Here is a 21,938-nt window from a genome sequence, read left to right as displayed (position 1 = left end):
GAATATAATTATCCCAGCAGTGTAATGGATTGGGAATACAATTATCCCAGCAGTGTAATGGACTGTAATGTCCCATGGGAATATGATTATTCCATCAGTGCAATGGATTGTAAGACACCATGGGAATATAATTATCCCAGCAATGAAATGGATTGTAATAGACTATAGAAATGTAATTACCTCAGCAGATTGCAGTAGATTATGGGAATACAATTATCTCAGCAATGGAATGGATAGTAATATATCATGGGAGTATTATCCCAGCAGTATAATGGATTATAATAGACAATGGGAATATAATTATCCCAGCACACTGCAGTAGATCATGCTACTACAATTATCCCAGCAGTATAATGCATTGTAACATAAGTATCCCTGCACTGTAATGGACTGTAATAATTATCCTCAATGTAATGGATTGTAATAAATAATGGGAATATTTTCCCAGCACTTTAATGGATTGTAACAGGCTATGGGAATATAATCATCCCAACAGACAGCAGATCATGCCACTGCAATTAGCCCAGCAATATGATGGATTGTAATATAAGTATCCCCACAGTGTAATGGGCTGTAATATAATTATCCCGGCAGTGTAATCCTCAGTGTAATGGATTGTAATAAACTATGGGAATATAATTATCCCAGCATACTGCAGTAGATCATGCCAATACAATTATCTCAGCAGTATAATGGATTGTAGTATAGGTATCCTGCAGTGTAATGGCCTGTACTAAGTATGCCCACAATATAATGTACTGCAATATAATTATCCCCGTAGTGTAATAGGCTGTAACAGGCCCTGTAGCTGGATGCAACAACCCATTGACCACGCAGCTCTCTGGCAGTCAATGCCCCAGGAGCGCGTGCTGCGAGTCACGTGCTGCGGGCGGGCTGGGTCAGCTGACCCGCAGCCTCCGCCTCCTCTCGACGCCGCCGGCCGGGCCGCAGCTACGGCAGGCCGCTTGTGACTAAGTACATGTTGGGCGCCCGCTACCTTTCCGCGCACAGGTACGTCTAACCAGGGCTCCGAACCGTCTCCTGCCGCCGCCCGGCCGGGTTCCGACGCGGCGGTGCTCCGGGCGTGCGGGACCGCGGGGACAGGGCAGGCGGCGGGCGCCACTCGGCCGAGGCTTTTTGGGCCTCCGCGCTGCCGTCGCTCCAACCGCCCGAGCGAGCGGCAGTTGCTGAGGCTGGTGGGCGGAACCAGGAGCGAAGGGCACGGCACCGCCCCTTCCCCGGCCTTTCATTGGCTACGGCCTCTCCCGCCGCTGGGGCTGCCCCACAAGCTGATTGGCCGGCCTCCCAGTCACTCTGCGGAGGTGTCACAATGCCTTCCAGCCAATGGGAGAGCAAACTGACAGGAGACCCGGAACGAGGAAGTAGGGGCGACTTGCTGTAACTACTTGATAATACGCAGCCTTGTATTCACAACACTTATTTACGGTCACATGAAATGACATATTTATATGAAATTATCGATCTTTATATGAATTTACCTGTGTTTATATAAATTACTTAGTTCATGTGAAATTTCTTATGTTGATACTTTTATGTTTGTGCAATTTATGTACAATTGCTTACACAAACTTTCCTTTTGCCATGAACCACAGAAAATACTGTGAGTCAGTAAGAATACATGCTTCCTATAAAGATTAGTAGTAGGTGTATAGGGGACACAAGAAAGAACTTTTTTTACGCAGAGGGTGGTGGGTGGCTGGAATTTGCTGCTTGACTTGGTAGATAGTAGTCATGATGTGGGTATGCTGGTGTTGGACTGGTGTAAACACAGTGAAAAGTCTGACAACTTCTCCATTCACCTGACGAAGGGGCTAACCCCAAAAGCTTGTGAGTATATTATCAAATAAATAGGTTGGACTAAAACCTGGTGTTGTCAGACTTTTCACTGACTTGGTAGAGGCAGAGACCCTAAACTCTTTAAAAAGTACCTGGATCTGCACTTTCACCATCTTCTCGAGGGCAATTAGGGATGTGCAATAAATGCTGGCCAGCCAGCAACACCCATGCCCTATGAATGAATAAAAAAATCTGTAAACTACAGGTTTGGGTGCAGAAAGCTGGGAATAAAAAGAGCATCTAGGTGTTCTATGGTTCTAAAAGCACATTGTTGATGTATCTTATTCAGACTTTTTAAAAAAGCAGACCAGTTTTGCTTCTGGAAATTTTTGGATGCCATTAAGAGCTTTTTTTTCAGATTTTAAAGTTTTCAATCTAAAAGTTGATTTAAAATATATTGGTAGTTTATATTGCATTGTTGAAAATTTTGGCAGACGCTTTTTCAGAAGCTTGGCAGCTAGCTCAGTAAGTACACTTCCGAGAAGTCTTCTGAGTGTTGGGAGGTGCCTTTGTTTTTATGGAAAGTTAATTCCCTCCAGAATGCTTTGAAATTAAGTGTGGGGGTGGTGATGCAGGGAAATTACTTTTCGGTGGGTGAAAAAGCAAAATTCCACAGCTTGGAATTTGAATGCATGAGGGCCTTTTGCAACCAACGATATGGAATTATAATTATTTTATGAATAGGTCCAGTATTTTGAAATCTACTTGGCAAGGATAAATGGAAGTGTCGGCTGTGTGGGCCTGAAGTTATGTCGAGAGAGTGGAGGAGATGGTAGTGTTTTCTTTTTGAAGTAGATAATGTGAAAAGAAGTTTGTTCAAAATGATCAGGGCTTAGATTAATAAATATAGTAACTTTCCACTAGCAGGAGACTTGGCAACAAAAGCAAACCGATTTTAAGGTACTTAGCAAAAGGGCTATGAGCAAAGAAGCAGGGAGTGGCAGTAATTACATAGCTCTATCAAAGGGCTGGCAGTGGCATGATGGGCCAGAAGGCCCCCTCCTGTGTTGTGTCATTAGAATTTATCATTTGATGACTTTTTTGGAATGAAGTCTGCACCTTTGGCACAGTAAAGTTTAGGGAGAAAGATCCAGAGTTCACTTATAAGGTTTGCAAATGTGTTGTCTTCCAATTTTATTTTTATGAAAGCTTGACTCTCAATGTGCTGATATGCATATTATCTTTTGTCAGACTTTTAAAGTTCAAGTATTCAAATTTTATCCCAATATTTAAGAGACACATCAGAAATCTCACCGAATAAAGCTATCAATTTCAGTTTCTTTCTAGTTGAATGTAGTGTTTGCAGAAATGTTTAATGTTTTGAATGTTGGTTACACCAAAATCAATGCTGAACCATAACATCTGCCGAATTTGCAAATGCTTTCAGATGGTTATATTATAGAACATTACTTTGGAGGTGAGTTGGAACAAAAGTAGAGTAGCTTGTGAATTGTCAGATTGCATCACAATTTTTCAATTCTTTAATACCTTTTTGACATGCAGCTATTAATATTAAAATAGCCAATTTTATTAACCAATGTTGAACGCTTATGTTGAACCTGTCTGCATATCCAATCCTGCAGTTTGTGGGAAATGAATTGAATAAATCAGAACATGATTTTTGAAATATTAATTTAGTTTTGTTTAAATATCACGTTAACATTTTTACAGCAAATATTCAGGCCTTTATAGTGAGTTTAGGGTATGGATATTTTCCCCTCATATGTTCACTACTTCGTCTTTAACCAACCACCCTATTTGCCTCAACTACTTGTCTGGATGGGTACAGCTCCAACAACACTCAAGAAGCTTGACACTATCCAAGACATTTGATTGGTACCCCATCCACCACCTTCAACGTGTACTCCCTCCGCCACTGTGGGAGCAGTGTGTCCCATTTAAAAGATGCAGTGCTGCAACTTGCTAAGGCTTCTGCAACAGCACCTTCCAAACCCTCTACCTCTACTACCCAGAAAGGCAAGGGCTCATGCACATGGGAATACCACCACCTGCAAGTTCCCCTTCAAAGAACACAATCTGCTGACTTAGAAATACATTGCTGTTCCTTCACTGTGTCATAATCCCTCCTGATGCTACTACTGGACAAGTCAGATCCCAGAATGGAACCTGGCTTGATAGGTCACATTTTTTTAAACCATGAGGGGTATTTCCAGAACCGATTCACAGAAACCTGCTGTTGACATTTTTACAAAAATAACATTTATTAAACAAGAAACAATAACTATATTACACTCGCGAACAAAGGTTGGAAAGATTTCAACACAGACTCCAAGAAAAAATGATTGAAACTCATGCTAGTTCTTTTGTCCCAGCAATACCATAAATGACCCAATGTTCTCGTGAAGAGGTGTCATTATTTCAACACCAAGGATAGAAGGTTCTTTTCTAGTGGACTTCTGAACATTCACTACAACACCTTTTATAATTGTTATTTACCTTGAGATGCAGAAAACACATTCCAGATTCACTATTTAATTTTGGAGCAATACATATGTGTGCCTTAAACTAATTTCTTCAGAAGTTTGGCATCAGCTTCAACTAGAGAGAGTCTTAGACCTTTCTATCTTCACTCAGTGGTTTATCCAGACCAACTAAAACTAAAACTGCTTTTCTTGTTTCTGTGTAGGTCTTTTGTCTGATTCCATATTGCTAGGAAACAGCACAGTTCTTCCTACTTTGTTTTTTAACTTCCCTAAACTATTAAACCCTGGGTAACCCATCACTTCACATCAGAAATTGTAAAAGCTTGTTTAAAAATGCAAGTTTACAAACAGAAAAAAGACTAAGCCAAACTCGGGTTTCACCTTTCTTAACACAAAACAATATAAATTAAATCTAAAGCTATATCTTATTTCTAACACCTACAAATACAAATATATCCTACTTAAAACTATATCTAATTCCTAACAACTGGACCAAAATCCTGAAGCTCCCTTCTGAATAGTACCATGTGGGCTGTAGCAGTTCAGGGGATGGTTTACCTTATCAAGTGCAATTAGGATGGGCGATTAATACTGGCATAGCTAGCGATGCTGTCATCCTGTGAACAAATGAAAAGAAACCTACTTTTTGATTTGATTTATTATGCCACATGTATTAGTATGCACTGAAAAGTATTGTTTCTTGCGTGTTATACAGACAAAGGGAAGGAAAGGAGAGAGTACAGAATGTAGTGTTACAGTCACAGCTAGGGTGTACAGAAAGATGAACTTAATGCAAGGTAGGTCCATTCAAAAGTCTGATGGCAGCAGGGAAGAAGCTGTTTTTGGGTTGGTTGGTACGTGATCTCAGACTTTTGTATCTTTTTCGTGACAGAAGAAGATGGAAGAGGGAATGTCCGGGGTGCGTGGGGTCCTCAATTATGCTGGCTGTTTATGGTTAGTGGGGCCCACATTCTCACTTCTTGGTAGAGAGATTTCTCTGAAATTCTGTAATGGATTTATCAGTCACTACGTCCTGTCTAAGATCTTTTAGTTCTAAACTCCTCACACATCATCTCCACATCTAATGAACTCTTTCATAATTTTCAAGTCAACCTCTCAACTTCCTCATTTTCAGAGAAAGCAGCTCCAGCCAGTTCAGGTTTTCCTGATACAGTTCGAGTGATTAAGCCAAGAACTAGTTAGGGGGTTAATTTTGGCACTACAACAGAATAAGTCAATGCCATGTGGTGTCACAGAGTCATGCAGTGTCACAGAGTCATGCAATGAGAAGATTTATCTTTAATATTGTCACATTTAATGAATGTTGCATATCCACAGAATATTTCCTGTGATATTATGGATCAAGCTGTTTATATATTTGTGCAATTATCTGTTTTTAGCTTAGGGAGGAAAGAAAAGGAGACACCATGTATCAGACTAGCTTCCTCCCTGTAGGTGTCTAAAGTTGAGGCAACAGTTGCATAATGCCCAGCCATAGGACACTTTTTGAAACAGCTTTGGTTGCCAATGTAACCTTTGGCATCAAATTGTTAAACAACAACAATATTTTCTTAATATAGCACCCTTTTTATGCAGTAAAAATGTTCTAAAGTGCTTCACAGGATCATCTATCAGCTAGTGAACCAGGTATAGACTTGCGAGGACAGGCGACCAATAGCATACTCAAAGGTGTAGATTTTGATTAAGATAGGTATATAATAGTTTGAAGGAAAGAAGGAAAAGTTTCATAAATAAGGTTAGTCTTGTATCAATGAGGTAATTCTATTTATATTTAGTGTATTACAGATCTCGGGGCATTCCTAAGTGCTACATAACCTATGGCATACTTTGGAAGTGTAGTCATTATTACAACACAAGAAATGGCCAGTTCCCAAAAGCAGCAATTTGATAACCAGACTTTGGTTGAGGGATAATTATTGTTCAGGATTCCAGAACAACACCATGCTGTTCTTTGAGTTAGTGCCTCATGATTCTTATACAACCACCTGAGAAGGCAGATAGGGCCTCGGTTTAATGTCTCATCTGAAAGTTGACAACTTTGACAATGCAGCAACCTATCAGTACTGCTGGAAATGTCAGCCCTGGTATCGTGCCAGAATCACTGGAATTATTTTAAACATTATTTTGTAGGATGTAGACACCACTTGCAAAGCCAGCATTGATTGCCCATTCCTAATTGCCCCCGAACTGAGTGTCTTGCTAGGCTATTTCAGAGGACAGCTAAGAGTCAACCACATTGTCATGGATCTAAAGTTTTATGTTTATTTGTTAGTGTCACAGATTGGCTTATATTAACACTGCAATGAAGTTACTATGAAAATCCATGAGTTGCCACACTCTGGCACCTGTTCGGGAACACTGAGGAAGAATTTAGCATGGCCAATGCACATAACCAGTGTGTCTTTCAGACTGTGGGAGGAAACTGGAGCACTCGGAGGAAACCCACACAGACACAGGGAGAACATGCAGACTCTACACATACAGTGACCCTAACTGGTGATTGAACCCGGTTCTCTGATGCTGTGAGGCAGCAGTGCTAGCCACTGTGCCACCGTGCCACCCACAGTGGATGTCGAGTCATGTAGGCCAGATCAGGTGTAGATGGTGGATTTCTTTCCCTGAAGGACGTTAGTGACTGACAATCAGCGTCAGTTTCAAAGTCGCTGTTACCAAGATTCAATTCCATATTTAATTAAATTTTTAAATTCCAGCAGCTGCCATGGTGGGATTTGAACCCATGCCCCCAGACTATTAGTCTGAGCTTTTGGGTTACTAGTCCAGACATTACCACTACAGTCTCTCCTCACAAAGACTTCCTAATTCCAAGGTGAGAGTGCTACCTTTGAGCCAGGGCTGCCAAATAATTCATACTTTGGCAGAAAGTTAATTCTCTCATTATTAATGTCATGTCCACAACTGTGTCAGTATTAATTAAACCTTTCTCAAGGTCAAATGCTAGCTAGATGAAAAGAAAGGCAACAACCTAGTGCAATATTGCTAAGTGCCAATATTGACACACCTGTTTCTGCACATAGCAGGCTCGAAGATTACAGAAAGCTTGCTGGTCTCCCCATAATAAGGTTATAATTTATTTTACAGTGGGGTCTATTTATTTAGTGAACAGCAAAACATGCAAAGCCTATTTAGAGTTTATTTGAAAAGAGTCTCAATGAACTGCAGCAAATAGAATTCCTGATCGAAACTACTGCCAACAAAAGCTAGGTGATTTCTTCAGTTAAAAGGAGTGAGTGGAAGTTAGTTACAAAATTTTATTTATTTATTCATTAGTCACAAGTAGGCTTACATTAACAATGCAGTGAGGTCACTGAAAATCCTCTAGTTGCCACACTCTGTTCAGGTACCCTGAGGGAGAATTTAGAATGGCCGGTCCACCTGACCTGCACATCTTTGGAGTGTGGAAGGAAACTGGTGCATCCGGAGGAAACCCACGCAGACACGGCAAGAATGTGCAAATTCCGCACAGACAGTGACCCAAGCCAGGAATTTAACCCGGGCCTCTAGAGCTGTGAGGCAGCAGTGCTAACCACTCTGCCATTGTACCACACCAATGCAAACTGATGTGTGTAAAAGCAATCTCAGTGCTTTATAGCATTGCAGGCTCCAGGTGATTGGATAACCCCATCAATCATCTCCAACCTGGTTGCATGTCACTATATACAGTGCTTTCCTTGAGAAATGTTAAATAAGTTCATACTTTTGCTCCAATGCAAATTCTCCACTATTTCCAGTGACTGCAGAGTGGCTTGGATTGTCGATGGGAGATTTGGAAGACTTTTGAAACAATTGATTCTTCAAGCTGCAACACTAGCCAGTGTTGCAAGTTTAGTTTCTTCTGCAGTTCACTGATTAAAGCTAAGGAAGTGACAGGCAGGAAGCAAATGGTAAACATTGTGCGGACATAAGAAGCACGTTCTTAAAATTGACGGTGGCTTCAAAATCCGTAATAGCTTGGTAACGGATGGTGCTGGAAAGAAAAAATGAGCAGAGTTTCAACTCTTGCCTAACTGATTTATCACTTACATGTCAGCATGTCAAAGAAACTTTCTGTTTTAAATGATGGCCTAAAAGTCAGGCAAGAGATATTTAAAAGAGACCGTGATATAACAAAGACTTTTCAGATGTCCTGAAGCGTTTTGCAGCCAGTGAAGTTCTTTTCGAAGTATGGCCACTATTGTAACATAGGATGAGACACAGTAAGCTCCCATAAACAGCAATATGATAAATAAGCAGATAATCTGTTTTATTGGTGTCGATCGATGGTCCGAATATTGGCCAGAATTCCAGGAAGAACTCCCCAGATTTTCTTCGGAATATTGCCAAGACATCTTTTGTGTCCATTTAGGAGGACAGACTCTGGGCAGTGCAGAAGTTCATCAGTTCTCATAGAATCCCTACAGTGTAGAAGAAGCCATTTGGCCCATCGAGTCTGCACCGACTCTCTGACAAAGTAACTTACCTGGGCACTCTCCTGTCCTATCCCCATAACAAACACATTTGCCATGGCCAATTCCCCTAAACTACAGATTTTTGGACACTAAGGGGCAATTTAACATAGCCAACCCACCCAACCTGCGCATCTTTAGACTGTGGGAGGAAACCCACACAGATACGGGGAGAGCGTGCAAACTCTGACTGGCTGGAATTGAACCCAGGTTCTGGAACTGTGAGGCAGCAGTGCTAACCATTGTGCTGCCTGACACTGGGTGGATTAACTGAGATGATATATTTAAGGTGCTGGTGCAGAACTTGAATTCAAGATCATCTGACCCAAAGGTGAGAATGCCACCTTGCCATGGTTGAGCAACCTTGTCATGGTTTATAAATTTCTGACTCCTTGATATGTCTTTCAGACAGGGGCTTATATGAAAAGGAATTTTTGGGATTGGTCAATGCAGGCATTTTTTACTTACTCTGTATCTGTTTGCCAAGACAAATCCTTTTTAAAATGCATTGAAGTACAAATATCATCCTATGTATGGTTTGTGTCCTCCAGAGTAAGCTTACTAAGTGGTTCCATGGCACTATCGCTTGGCTGTGAAAAAACTAGGGACGTCTTTGAGGCCACAGAAGGAATGGCATGGTGGCACAGTGGCTAGCACTGCTACCTCACAGCGCCAGGGACCAGGTTCAATTCTGGCCTGTGCAGAGTCTGCACGTTCTCCCCGTGTCTGTGTGGGTTTCCTTCGGGTGCTCCAGTTTCCTCCCACAGCCCAAAAGATATGCTGGTTAGGTGCATTGGCCATGCTAAATTCTCCCTCAGTGTAACTGAACTGGTGCTGGAGTGTGGCGACTTTAAGAGGGGATTTTCACAGTAACATCATTACAGTGTTAATGTAAGGTGACTTGTGAGTAATAAATAAACTTTAACTTTATATAAATACAAGGTCTTCTCAGTCAGGTTTCAAGTGACCCGTACAAACACACGTTGTGATAAAATATCACCGCTGCTCTTTGCATTATCTATGTCACTGCATTTAAACCTAATATAAAGATTGTGTCTACATTTTGGGGACCAGTGAATTGTTTTGTCAAAGGATTCCTCCTCAAGTTAGTTTTGATTAATTAATATTGACGTACTGAGGTCAACAACAACAACTTGAGTTTATATAAAAGCAAAGATATTGTGAATGCTGGAGATCTGAGATAAAAACCCAAAATGCTGGGAAAACTCAGCAACACTGGCAGCTTCTGTTCTGTAACTCTATTCCAAAGAAGGGACTCAAAACACTTACGCTTGATTTGATTTAATTTATTATTGTCACATGTATTAACATATGGTGAAAAGTATTGTTTCTTGTGCACTATACAGACAAAACATACTGTACATAGAGAAGGAAAGGAGAGAGTGCAGAAAGTAGTGTTACAGTCATAGCCAGGATGTAGAGAAAGATCAACTTAATGCAAGGTAGGTCCATTCAAAAGTCTGACGGCAGCAGGAAAGGAGCTGTTCTTAAGTTGGTTGGTACGTGACCTCAGACTTTTGTATCTTTTTCACGACGGAAGGTGGAAGAAAGAATGTCCGGGGTGCGTGGGTCCTTAATTATGCTGGTTGCAGGGAAGTGTAGACAGAGTCAATGGATGGAGGCTGGTTTGCGTGATGGTTTGGGCTTCATTCACGACCCTCTGTAGTTCCTTGCGGTCTTGGGCAGAGCAGGAGCCATACCAAGCTGTGAATCAATCAGAAGGAATGCTTTCTATGGTGCACCTGTAAAAGTTGGTGAGATCTTAGCCGACATGCCAAATTTTGCTTCTCTCTTCCCAAATGCTGTCAGACCTGCTGAGTTTTCCCAGCACTTTCTGTTTTCACTTACATATATGTGGCACTTTTAACATAATTTAATGTTCTGCGGTGCTTCACAGGAGTGTTATAAACCAAAGTATGACACAGAGTCACGTGAGGAGATTTAGGTAAGGTGGTAAAAAACTTGGTCAATGAGATAGGTCTTAAAAAGAGTCTGAAGTAGGAAAGTGAGGTGGATAGGTGTAGGGAGGGAATGCCAGAGCATGGGGTTTAGACCTTGATCAGCTCACTTCTCCACTCCTAACCGCAGAGGTAAGATCCACTGATGCTCCTACCTGGAAAATTGGGAGGGGAAGAAAATCACCCAATTAAAGCAAGTGTATTTGATTGTGGTTCAAAATCCAAACTTCTGGCTCGGAGTTGAGTGCTGTCAGCACTTTTACCTGTTCTAAGGCATGATTTATATTTAATGAGAACATTGCAAAGCAAGTTAGAATGCTTTAATTTTCAGCCCTAGGACCTGAGTTTGATCTTAAGGTGAATTGATGAGATTAAAAAGAGATGGTCGCCAGTAGCATTTTAAGAATGAATCAAATTGTGACTTAAAAATTGCAGTAAAATCTTGGAACAGTGTCCACAAGATAAGCTGGCAAGCAATTAATGCTTCAAATACTGCGGATGCTGGAAATCTGAAATAAAAACAAGAAGTGCTAGGAATATTCAGATCAGGCAGCGTCTGTGGAGAGAGAAACAGTTAACATTTCAGGTCAATTATCTTTTATCAAAACTCTCCTTGTATGCCTGATATTTATTGCTCCACCATTGGTGAATGTGCCATTCAGCTGCCTAGACCCCAAGCTCTGGAACGCCTTCCCTACACCTTTCTGCCTCTCTCCTCTTCTTAACACATAGTGGTAATGTCACTGCGGTAGTTAATCCAGAAGTCCACGTTAAATGTTCTGGGGACAAGAGTTCAAATCTCACCATGGTAAGTGGTGGAATTAAAATTCAGTTAATAAAATATGGAATCGAAAAGTTAGCCTCAGTAATGATAACCAATAAACTAATGGGTGGCACAGTGGTTAGCACTGCTGCTGTACAGTGCCAGGGACTTGAGTTCAGTTCCCGGCTTGGGTGACTATGTGGAATTTGCACATTCTCCCTGTGTTTGCATGGGTTCCTCTGGGTGTTCTGGTTTCCTCCCACGTTTCAAAGATGTGCGGGTTAGGTGATTGGCCATGCTAAATTGCTCCTTAGTGTCTGTAGGGTAAATAAGTAGGGTTAAGGGGATAATGCTTGAGTGGGATTGTGGTCGGTGCAGACTCAGTGGGCCGAATAGCCTCATTCTGCACTGTAGGATTCTATTATATGGATTCTATGACTTCTTTAAAATCCACCTCTTTGATCAAGCTTTTGTTCACCTGCCTGAATATCCCGTTATGCTACTCAGTGTCTGATTTTGTTTGGTAACATTCTTGTGAAGCTCCTTGGGATGTTTTACCATGTTAAAGGTATTATACAAATACAAGTTGTTGTTGTAATGACTCTCCTTGTGGGGAAAGCCAGAGTTAGTAGGCAAGTAGTTACAAAACGTAACAAATTCTAGTGTTCACTTTGCTGAAGTTTTGTTTGGAAATGGGCTGTCTGAATACTCCTTTTTTTGCAAAAAAAACTCATGAAGTATATTGGAATTCTATTTCTCTCTATTCAGCCTGTACATCACAGATGTTTCCAACAGATTGGGAGTCAGGCTTCATTGTTTAAGTGCAGTTGGGGGTAGGGCCCGGGAGAGTGTTACTTTTTGGTAACAATGCTCAGAATTGAAATAAACTGATTTCAATTTGATTCACCTGATGGCGTGGTCTCCTTGCTTATTGTATACTCCTTGGCTCAGTAATTGTATTGACATCTTTTTTGATTGTATGGCGAGGATTATTATTGGAGATTGTTAGAGATCTATAGGAGAAATTTCATATTCCAGACTATTATACTTGTACTAGAAATATGCATTTGTTAGCTTCCTGGAGTTGGCTCATTATTAGAAGTGTTGATTTGTGAAAATTTTGGAATTGAAAATCCATCTAGTCTTGTGCAATTTTTTATAGATTCATATAATCCCTACAGTGCAGAAGGAGGCTATTGGGCCCGTTGAGTCTGCACTGACAACAATCCCAGCCAGGTCGTATCCCCAACACTCCACATATTTACCCTGCTAATCTCTCTAACCTACGCATCCTGGGACAGTAAGGGTTAATTTAGCATGGCCAATCAACCCAACCCACACATCTTTGGACTGTGGGAGGAAACTGGAGCACCTGGAGGAAACCCATGCAGACACGGGGAGAACATGCAAACTCCACACAGACAATGATCCAAGTCGGGAGTTGAACCCAAATGCCTGGGGTTGTGAGGTAGCAGTGCTAACCGCTGTGCCACCGTATGCCCAATTGTAAGATTTAAAACAAAAACATAGATCGGGTGATTTCGTGGCAGAATATTTTGTGGGGGTCACATCGCTTTAGAGTTTTTTGAGTTTGTAACTAGCAGAATAGATAAGGAGAATCAGTGGATGTAGTAGTGTATTTTGACCCTCAGAAGCCTCCTAAGGTTTGTCACTGATGAATACTGGGTGAGTTGGCATGGAGGGGATAAGGGTAAAGGGTATAGGCATCAGTGGGCATAGGGACTGCAAAGTGCCATGGGAATAATTGAGGAGCTTGGGTTGGCATTGGGTATGAGGAGACTGAGGATTGGGTGGAGGCGCAGAGGGTGGCATAAAGGATATGAGGGATCATAGAGTGGGTAGATGGCAGAGGTGTGGCATGAGGCCATGGGGTTGGATATAGTGGTAAAATGCATGATAGAGAGTATTTGTGCCTCGGGACTGGGTAAAAGATACAAGAGGGTATGAAGGACCATAAGAGTAGGTGGAGTGGCATAGGATGGCATGGTAGGATTGGGCATGGGATGGTGGGTGCCTGGGAATGAGGACTGGTGAGTTGTTTTATGTTTTTCTTCAATAACTTCAACCCCCTCTCCCCTGGAATGAAAAGCTGATCTTCTGCCAGGTTAGGTTCCATCTGTAAGCGAAAATCTGGGCACGCTGTCCAAGATAATAAAAGATAGCAGCTGATTCATAATTTATTGGAAGCGTTGCCTACTACTTGTGTGAAAATAGTATTTTTTAAAAAGTTTTCAGTGGAAATAATAGTCAAGCTGGTGGAGTGAAGATGTGGGGTCATGAGGTGACATGGCAAAAGTTGGAGTAGGCCCAAGTCAAGGAATTGAAGGAACATACTCTCATCTGTCTCACTAAGATCAGCTTTGCTTTGTTTGCTACTAATTGCATCTTGGCTCTCACCAACTTCTGGACATGTTCTAACAAAGGAGAAGTGAGTTTGAGCCTGTAGGAACTCACTTTCTACTGTTGAGGCTAATACATTTTCAGGATGGAGTGAATAGACAGAGTGGAATAAATCCTGCTTCCGGGTCCTTCTGTACAAATCACAAAGGTTACTAAAGAATACTGAGCTAAGGTTTTATGTTCTGTTTATTTTGAAATGTGGTTTGGCTGTCAGCCATGTCAAATCTAATCATCAGCCACAAGGGGTCAGGCATGCACCATATTTGTAAATATGCAGCGTGTTCAGTGAATTACTCCACTGTAATGTTTGATTCTGCTGGTTTTTACATTTCTGTATAAGCTGGCAAATGTACTGTTGTTTGGGATTTTAAAATTGCTTCAAGTGCGGTTTATTTTGTGGCATTGGCATGTTCATTACATGATGTGGAGATGCCGGCGTTGGACTGGGGTAAACACAGTAAGAAGTCTGACAACACCAGGTTTAAGACCAACTGATTTATTTGATAGTAAACTCACAAGCTTTTGAGGTTTATCTCTTCGTCAGGTGAAACCTGGTGTTGTCAAACTTCTTACTATGTTTATTACACGCATGCATGTACACACATGCAGATACATGCACACATGAAAACCGCAGATGGATGTACATGCGCACTACACATGCATGCACATGTGTACTCATACATGCATGTATTTGTATCTGCATGCATGTGCACATGCACACATACACAAACACATGATCAACACACAGATGCATATGCACATGCACATGTGCAATGCATAGACATGCAAGATGCATACATACATATACACACATTGCACTCCTGTTTCCACCTGGGGAGATTTGCTTTTACAGTTAGATAGTGGGATTGTTTCTACAAAACTGTAGAAACATGTTTTCACTTAACCTTTTTGTCAGAATTATGAAAATGCCCCTGGAGTTTGTCAACTCTGTGGGTTGCAAAACTCACCCAGAGTGGATTCAGAGGGTTTTTTATTGACACTTTTTTTTGCATTTCTTTGTTCCATTTCAAAATTGAAATTGAATTTCAGCCATGCCTTTCACAACCCCAGGACATCCCATAACAATTTGCAACCAGGTAGATACTGTATGTATGTATGTGTAGTCAATGTTAAAAAGGAGGGAAACTGCTGAATGTATGACATGGAGAAATAGAGACTGCCTGTGTTCAAAATTCATCTGCACATTTTAAACTAATCTTTGGAAATTATTTCATCTGATTCAGAAGGATGGTTCTAGGGATGAGGAACTTTAAGTTATGTAGGTAGATTGGAGAAACTTGGACTGTTCTCCTTGGAGAAGAAGAAGATTGAAAGAGATGTTTAAAATCATGAGGTCTGGGTAGGGTAGCTAGGGAGAAACTGTTCCCAATGATGAGAGGGTCAAGAACTAGAGGACACAGGTTTAAGGTAATTGGCAAAAGAAGCAATGGCGATACGAGGATAAACCTCTTTTGTACAGCAAGTGGTTTGGATTGGGAATATGTTGCCTGAGAGTATAGTGGAGGCAGATTCAATCGTGGCTTTCAAAAGGAAATTGATTTGCTTTATTATTGCCAAATGTATTAGCATGCAGTGAAAAGTATTGTTTCTTGCATGCTATACAGACAGATCATACCATTCATAGAGAAGGAAAGGAGAAGGTGCAGAATGTAGTGTTACAGTCATTGCTAGGGTGTAGAGAAAGATCAACTTAAGATGAGGTAGGTCCATTCAAAAGTCTAATGGCAGCAGGAAAGAAGCTGCTCTTGAAGGGCTTGGTACGTGACCTCAGATTTTTGTATCTTTTTCTTGACAGAAGATGATAGAAGAAATTATGTCTAGGGTGCGTGGAATCCCAGAATTTGCTGGCTGCTTTTCTGAGGCAGTGGGAAGTGTAGACAGAGTCAATGAATGGAAGACTGGTTTGTGTGATGAACCGGTCTTTGTTCACAACTTTGTAGTCACTTCCAGTCTTGAGCAGACGAGGAGCCATACCAAGCTGTGATACAACCAGAAAGAATGATTTCTATGGTGCATCTGTAAACGTTGATAGAGTTGTAGAGGACATGCTGAATTTCCCTGACCTTCTGAGAAAGTAGAGACGGTCATGGGCTTTTTTAACTATAGTGTCGGCATGAAGAGATCAAGGCAGGTTGTTGGTGATCTGGATACCTAGAAACTTGAAGTTCTTGACCATTTCTACTTCATACCTATTGATGCAGAAAGGGGCATGTCCTTCACCACACTTCTTGAAAGATAAACACTGGAAGAGAAAGATTTGCAGGTTTATGGGGAAAGTGTGGGGGAAATGGAAGCAGGTGAATTGCTGTTGCAGGTAACTAGCACAAACAAAACAGGCAGAATGGCCGCTTCCTGCGTTGAAATATCCTTTGATTGAAATCAGGATTTTTTTAAAAGATGGATCAGCACTGGGATCATAGCTGCTTACATACAAACTGTGGTATTTGTCAGTAAATCTGATTAGTTGCATCCCCTCACTTTCCACCTCTCCATCTCTTTATGATTCCCTTTCTTATATCCTGGGTTGTCACTGATTTGAGGGATATACAGTTTCATAGTAATAGGAATGTTATCATCAGTGTGGGTCAGGAAACAAAAATGACTCGGGGAGTAAATAAGTGTGTGATTCTTATGGGAAGCTGTTGTCTATCATGCTAGACTTTCAAATTGCCCATGTAGCTGCCCTTTATTATTAGATGAACATAAGAGGTTGAGGTGTATAAATATGATGTTGAAAGACTTCAGAAATTTGCTGCACAGCTCCATCAAGTGGTGGAGCCTCTAAATTGTAACAGGAAAAAAATCGAACAAGAAACACTGACAAAAAAGCAATACCACGAGTCGTGACAAAAAAGGGGGAAATGTAAATTGTTTTGCAGATAAAATATGTTGTGCTATATGCAATTTTGAAAACAAAATGTGTATATATAAATATTCAAATATAACCCTACTGAAGCTGAATTCTGCTAAATTCGACTGCTCCCCCCGTGTGCATGTTTTTGCACTGAGAGGGCAATGGGTTATCTGGGATCTCTGAAGAACAGGACAACCAGTTTGTCCTCTGAATGAGATTAACGACTGAGAAAGAAACACGAACAACAGAGAAGGAGATCTGGTTAATAAGAGTCATTATCACATTGCTGCATGTGGGTACTTGCTGTGTGCAAATTGGCTGCCATGTTTCCTGCATTACTCCAAAGGCTATACTTTGAAAAGTAGGCTATCAGCCTTTTGGCTAAGATCAAGTGTAGTATTGACATGCTGCACTTGGTTGAAGGCATTAGGTTACATTTCAGCTTCATTTGAAGCAATTTTTTAAAGCGGCATCTCGGCCTCTTGGCTAAGATGCAAATTGGATCAAGCCTTGGAGGAGGAGCTACACCTACTGCAATCAGCTTGGATCATATAGATCAAGCCCAAGACCGGAAGTGAGAGCCCTGTCTTGTCAGCTTGGATCAGGAACGTCCCAACTTGTTGGGACTCTGAATTGGCTTTAATTTGACTGGATTGGAATAAAGTAAACAAAAAAAAATCAGCCTTTTGGCTAAGATCAAGCATAGTATTGACATGCTGCACTTGGTTGAAGTCATTAGGTTACATTTTAGCTTCATTTGAAGCAATTTTTTTAAAGTGGCATCTTGGCCTTTTGGCTAAGATGCTAATGAGATCAAGCCGTGGAGAGGAGCTATGCGTATTCCAGTCAGCTTGGATCATGTAGATCAAGCCCATGACAGGAGGTGAGAGCCCTGCCTTGTCAGCTTGGATCAGGAATGTCTCAACTTGTTGGGACTCTGAATTGGATTTGATTCGATTGGATTGAATTGGAATAAAAACAAAAAAAAATCAGACTTTTGTCTAAGATCAAGTGTAGTTTTGGCATCCTGCACATGGTTGAAGTCATGAGGTTACACTGAGGCTTCATTTGAAGCAATTTTTTAAAGCGGCATCTCAGCCTTTTGGTAAGATGCAAATGACGTCAAGCCTTGAAGAAGGTGCAATGCCTGCTCCAATCAGCTTGGATCATGTAGATCAAATCCAAGACAGGAAGTGGGAAGCTGTCTTGTCAGCTTGGATTGGGAATGTCTCATTTGCTGAGACTTTGAATTGGACTATTATATCCATTTCAATCCAATCAATGTAAAATGGCTTTGAGACAGCAGTCATGAAAAGTGCTATACAAATGCATGTATTTTGATGGCTTGGAGGTTTGTAATTGTACACACAGTAACAGAAACAGAAAATGCTGGAAAAGCTCAGCAGGTCTGACAGCATCTGTGGAGGGAGAATAGAGCCAACTTTTCGAGCTTGGATGACCCTTTGTAACAAAGAATCATCCTGACTTGAGATGTTGACTCCGTTCTCTCTCCACAGATGCTGTCCAACCTACAGAAATTTTCCAGCATTTTCTGTTCATGTTTTAGATTCCAGCGTCCACAGTAAATTGTTTTTATGTACACATATTAATATAGTCTTCCACAGTTTTGGTCGTTTGTCCCATATGTTTGAATTGGTAGGGACATATTAATAAGGCCACCAAAAAAATCAAAGGTCCTTGTCATTTATTTTCATTCAGAATCATGTATTGTTGATATTACAGGTTTCAGTCTCTAAATCTCATTCTATCATCTCAATGACATGGAAGGAATTAACGTCACATATGGCTACAAAAATCTGACGATTTTACGCTATTTGAAAAGTCAAAGTCTTTCTCTTCCTCAAGAAGTTTGATATACAGACTATCCAGCAATATGTTCTTACTTGTCAAAGATTTAATAGAATCAAACAAAAAAGAACTTGCATTTGTATGGCACCTTTCAAGATCTCTGGATGTCTCAAAGCGCCTTACAGCCAATCAAGTTCATTTTAAAGTATGGTCACTTTTTTAAAAAAAAATATTTGATGGGCTGTGGGTGTTGCTGCAAGGTCAGAATTTGTTGCCCATCCCAGATTGTCCTTGTACTGAGTGGCTTGCTAGGCCATTGTAGAGAGCAGTGAAGAGTCAACTATATTGATGTTGGTGTTATAAAACCCCACTGACATTATGTACAAGAATATTTATTAAAGTAAAAGAAAGATAATAAAACACTGCCAAGAATAATGTTATACTTGGGAATTTAACACTAAGGATGACTCTTCAAAGACTGAAATTCCAACAGTATCTGTCTCCCTCCCACCCCAACCATAATCTTAAACTTTGCTGAGACCCCCATTTCCCAAACAATTATAAATCAATTGGTCAAACCTGCCAGTGATGACCACATTATACAATTGAAGTGACCAGGACTTGGGTATGGTCTTTGGTTCAGCAAAGAAAACAAACCTTTGCACAAACGGGCTTTTGCCTTCAGCACTTCATCTCGAATGGGCCAGGAACTGGCAAATGGAATTTAATGTTGGCAAGTGCGAGGTGGTCCACTTTGGTAGGAATAATGGTAGGAAGGATTATTACTTACGTGGAGAAAAACTGCAGCAGGCAACGGTGCAGAGGGACCTCGGGGTCCTTGTGCATGAGTCGCAAAAGCCCAGCTTGCAGGTGCAGCAGGTGGTCAGGAAGGCTAATGGGATGCTGGCCTTCATAGCGAGGGGGATTGAATATAAAAGTAGGGAGGTCTTGCTGTGACTGTATAGGGCATTGGTGAGGCCGCAGCTGGAGTACTGTGTGCAGTTTTGGGCGCCGTACTTACGCAAGGATATTTTGGCCTTGGAGGGAGTGCAGAGGAGGTTTACTAGGCTGATGCTGGAGTTGAGGGGGTTGAGCTATGAGGAGAGGCTGAATAAACTAGGCTTGTACTCGTTAGAGTTTAGAAGAATGAGGGGAGATCTCATTGAGATGTATAAGATGATGAATGGGATGGATAGGATAGAGGTGGAGAGACTCTTCCCGCTCAGAAAGGACAGTAGGACTAGGGGGCACAGCCTCAAGATAAAGGGGGGGCGGTTTAGAACGGAGTTGAGGAGGAACTTCTTCACTCAAAGGGTGGTGAATCTCTGGAATTCTCTGCCCGTTGAAGTGGTGGAGGCTACCTCGCTAAATATTTTTAAGACGCGGGTTGATGGGTTTTTGATAAGAGAGGGGATTAAGGGTTATGGGGAGAGGGCGGGAATGTGGAACTGAGCCACGACAGATCAGCCATGATCTTATTGAATGGCGGGGCAGGCTCGAGGGGCCAGATGGCCTACTCCTGCTCCTATTTCTTATGTTCTAACTGTGCTGTTTCCTGAGGATGATGGCCCCTATTCTTTGCTCTTCTGCCTTCAGTCCCTAATCTCTGGCTGAACTGGTTCCTGGGGATGGCTGCTCTCTCTCTCTCTCTCTCTTGCTGCTGCCTTATCAATACCTCATCTGTGTCTAAACTGCTTCCTGGCTCTGACTACTAATTGTGTCAATTGCAAACAACATTCTTTCTTTTTCCTTCCTTTTCTCTTAGTGCTACCCATACATGGTTTACAAAATACATGGCAGTTTGATTTAACTTGTACAAAAAAAACCACTCATTTTAATAGTTCCCTCCCATTTTTGTGATGTTGGGTCGAGAGTCACGTGTGTCAGACCAGAGAAGGAATGCAGATTTCCTTCTCTGAAGGACATTAGTGGGCCAGATGAATTTTTACAACAATTGATTATGGTTTCATGGCCACCATTACTGAGATTTGCTTTCAATTCCAGATTTTATTAATGTAATTCCAAATTCTTGCTGCTGCCATGATGGGATTTGATCCCACATGCTGGGACCATTATCTTGCGCCCCTGTTCAATGACATTAGCACGACGCCACCATTTCCCCACTTGTAATATAGGAAATACAGCAACCAATCTGTGCGTGGCAAGCTGTCCCAAACAGTGAAATGGAATATCTGTTTTAGTTATGATGGTTGAGAGATAAATTTTGGTCTAGAACTCTGTGGAAACTACCCTTCCTGTGTGTGCAGCCACAATGTTTCTGTGGATGTGTCAACTACTTTCTGGTTGTATGCACGTCCTGAATTTTTCTACTCTAGAAAATGTGGTCACCAGTCCAATGTTGTGGTTATGTCAGGCAGCAAATTTGGAATGGTAGGAAGCTCTTACTTGCTACTTAATTTCACTATAAAATGGTACCCCATATGTCCCTTTCTATTAGGTGCTTTTGAGACGGCACCACGTGAAATCAGGCAGTAGTACCCTGCATTGCTCTCTTTATTCATGCAAATATAAGCTTTTACACTGATTGATGTCTGCTTTCTCTGTCCATCCAGCTTGCTTTATTTGATTAATCCATTTATTAAATAAAGTATTTTTCCATAAAATATTGTAAACTGCCGCTAATAATTTTAAATTGTTAAAAGCTTGTCAAAGTGAGTGATGAACAGCAATCATAGCATCCATTCGTTTTTAAGCTTTTTGCATAGTGTTCTGCTGTGTGAAAATTGATGTTGATTTGTTGCAACTTAATCATAGCAACATTGTAGATTATATCTCTCTCCCCACTCCACTCCTGAGCTCACCAATCCAACCGTAACAATCGAGAGGGTTCCTGTCCCTTTAAGAGATTGCAGGTGGGATACCAAAGACTCATAATGTATTATATGAGGTCGCTTTGTGCTGCTTTCTTGTTGCTGTGTTCTACATGGAGCCTTTGTAAGCAACGGTTTATGTGGGATTAGCATTGCTGCCTCACAGCACCAGGGACCCAGGTTCAATTCCGTCTTTGGGTGACTGCCTGTGTAGTGTTTGCACATTCCCCCCATGTCTGTGTGGGTTTCCTCCAGGTGCACCAGTTTCCTCCCACTGTACAAAGATGTGCAGGTTAGGTTGATTGGTCATGTTAAATTGTCCATTTGTGTCAGGGAGATCAGCAGGGTAAAGACATGGGGTCAGGGGGATAGTGCTTGGGTGGGATTGTTGCTGGTGCAGGTTCGATGGGCTGAACGGCCTCCTTCTGCACTTTAGGGATTCTATAATTTGATGCCATATTTAAAAGTGCCAAAT

The 21,938-nt window shown here is 41.4% G+C and overlaps 1 protein-coding gene across 1 annotated transcript in view; it reads left to right on the top strand.

The window, feature by feature from the left end:
* Positions 1-915: 915 nt before the first annotated feature.
* znf407 (zinc finger protein 407) overlaps positions 916-21,938 on the top strand; it is a 470,331-nt gene continuing 449,308 nt past the window's right edge. The window contains exon 1 of the mRNA XM_080193920.1: positions 916-1,011. The gene's annotated coding sequence lies outside the window, so the exon portion shown is untranslated. The remainder of the gene's footprint in view (positions 1,012-21,938) is intronic.

Source organism: Carcharhinus amblyrhynchos, chromosome 8, assembly GCF_965287045.1.
Source record: "Carcharhinus amblyrhynchos chromosome 8, sCarAmb.v2.hapA, whole genome shotgun sequence".
Lineage (NCBI taxonomy): Eukaryota > Metazoa > Chordata > Chondrichthyes > Carcharhiniformes > Carcharhinidae > Carcharhinus > Carcharhinus amblyrhynchos.
This window is presented reverse-complemented; position numbering and strand designations above follow the sequence as displayed.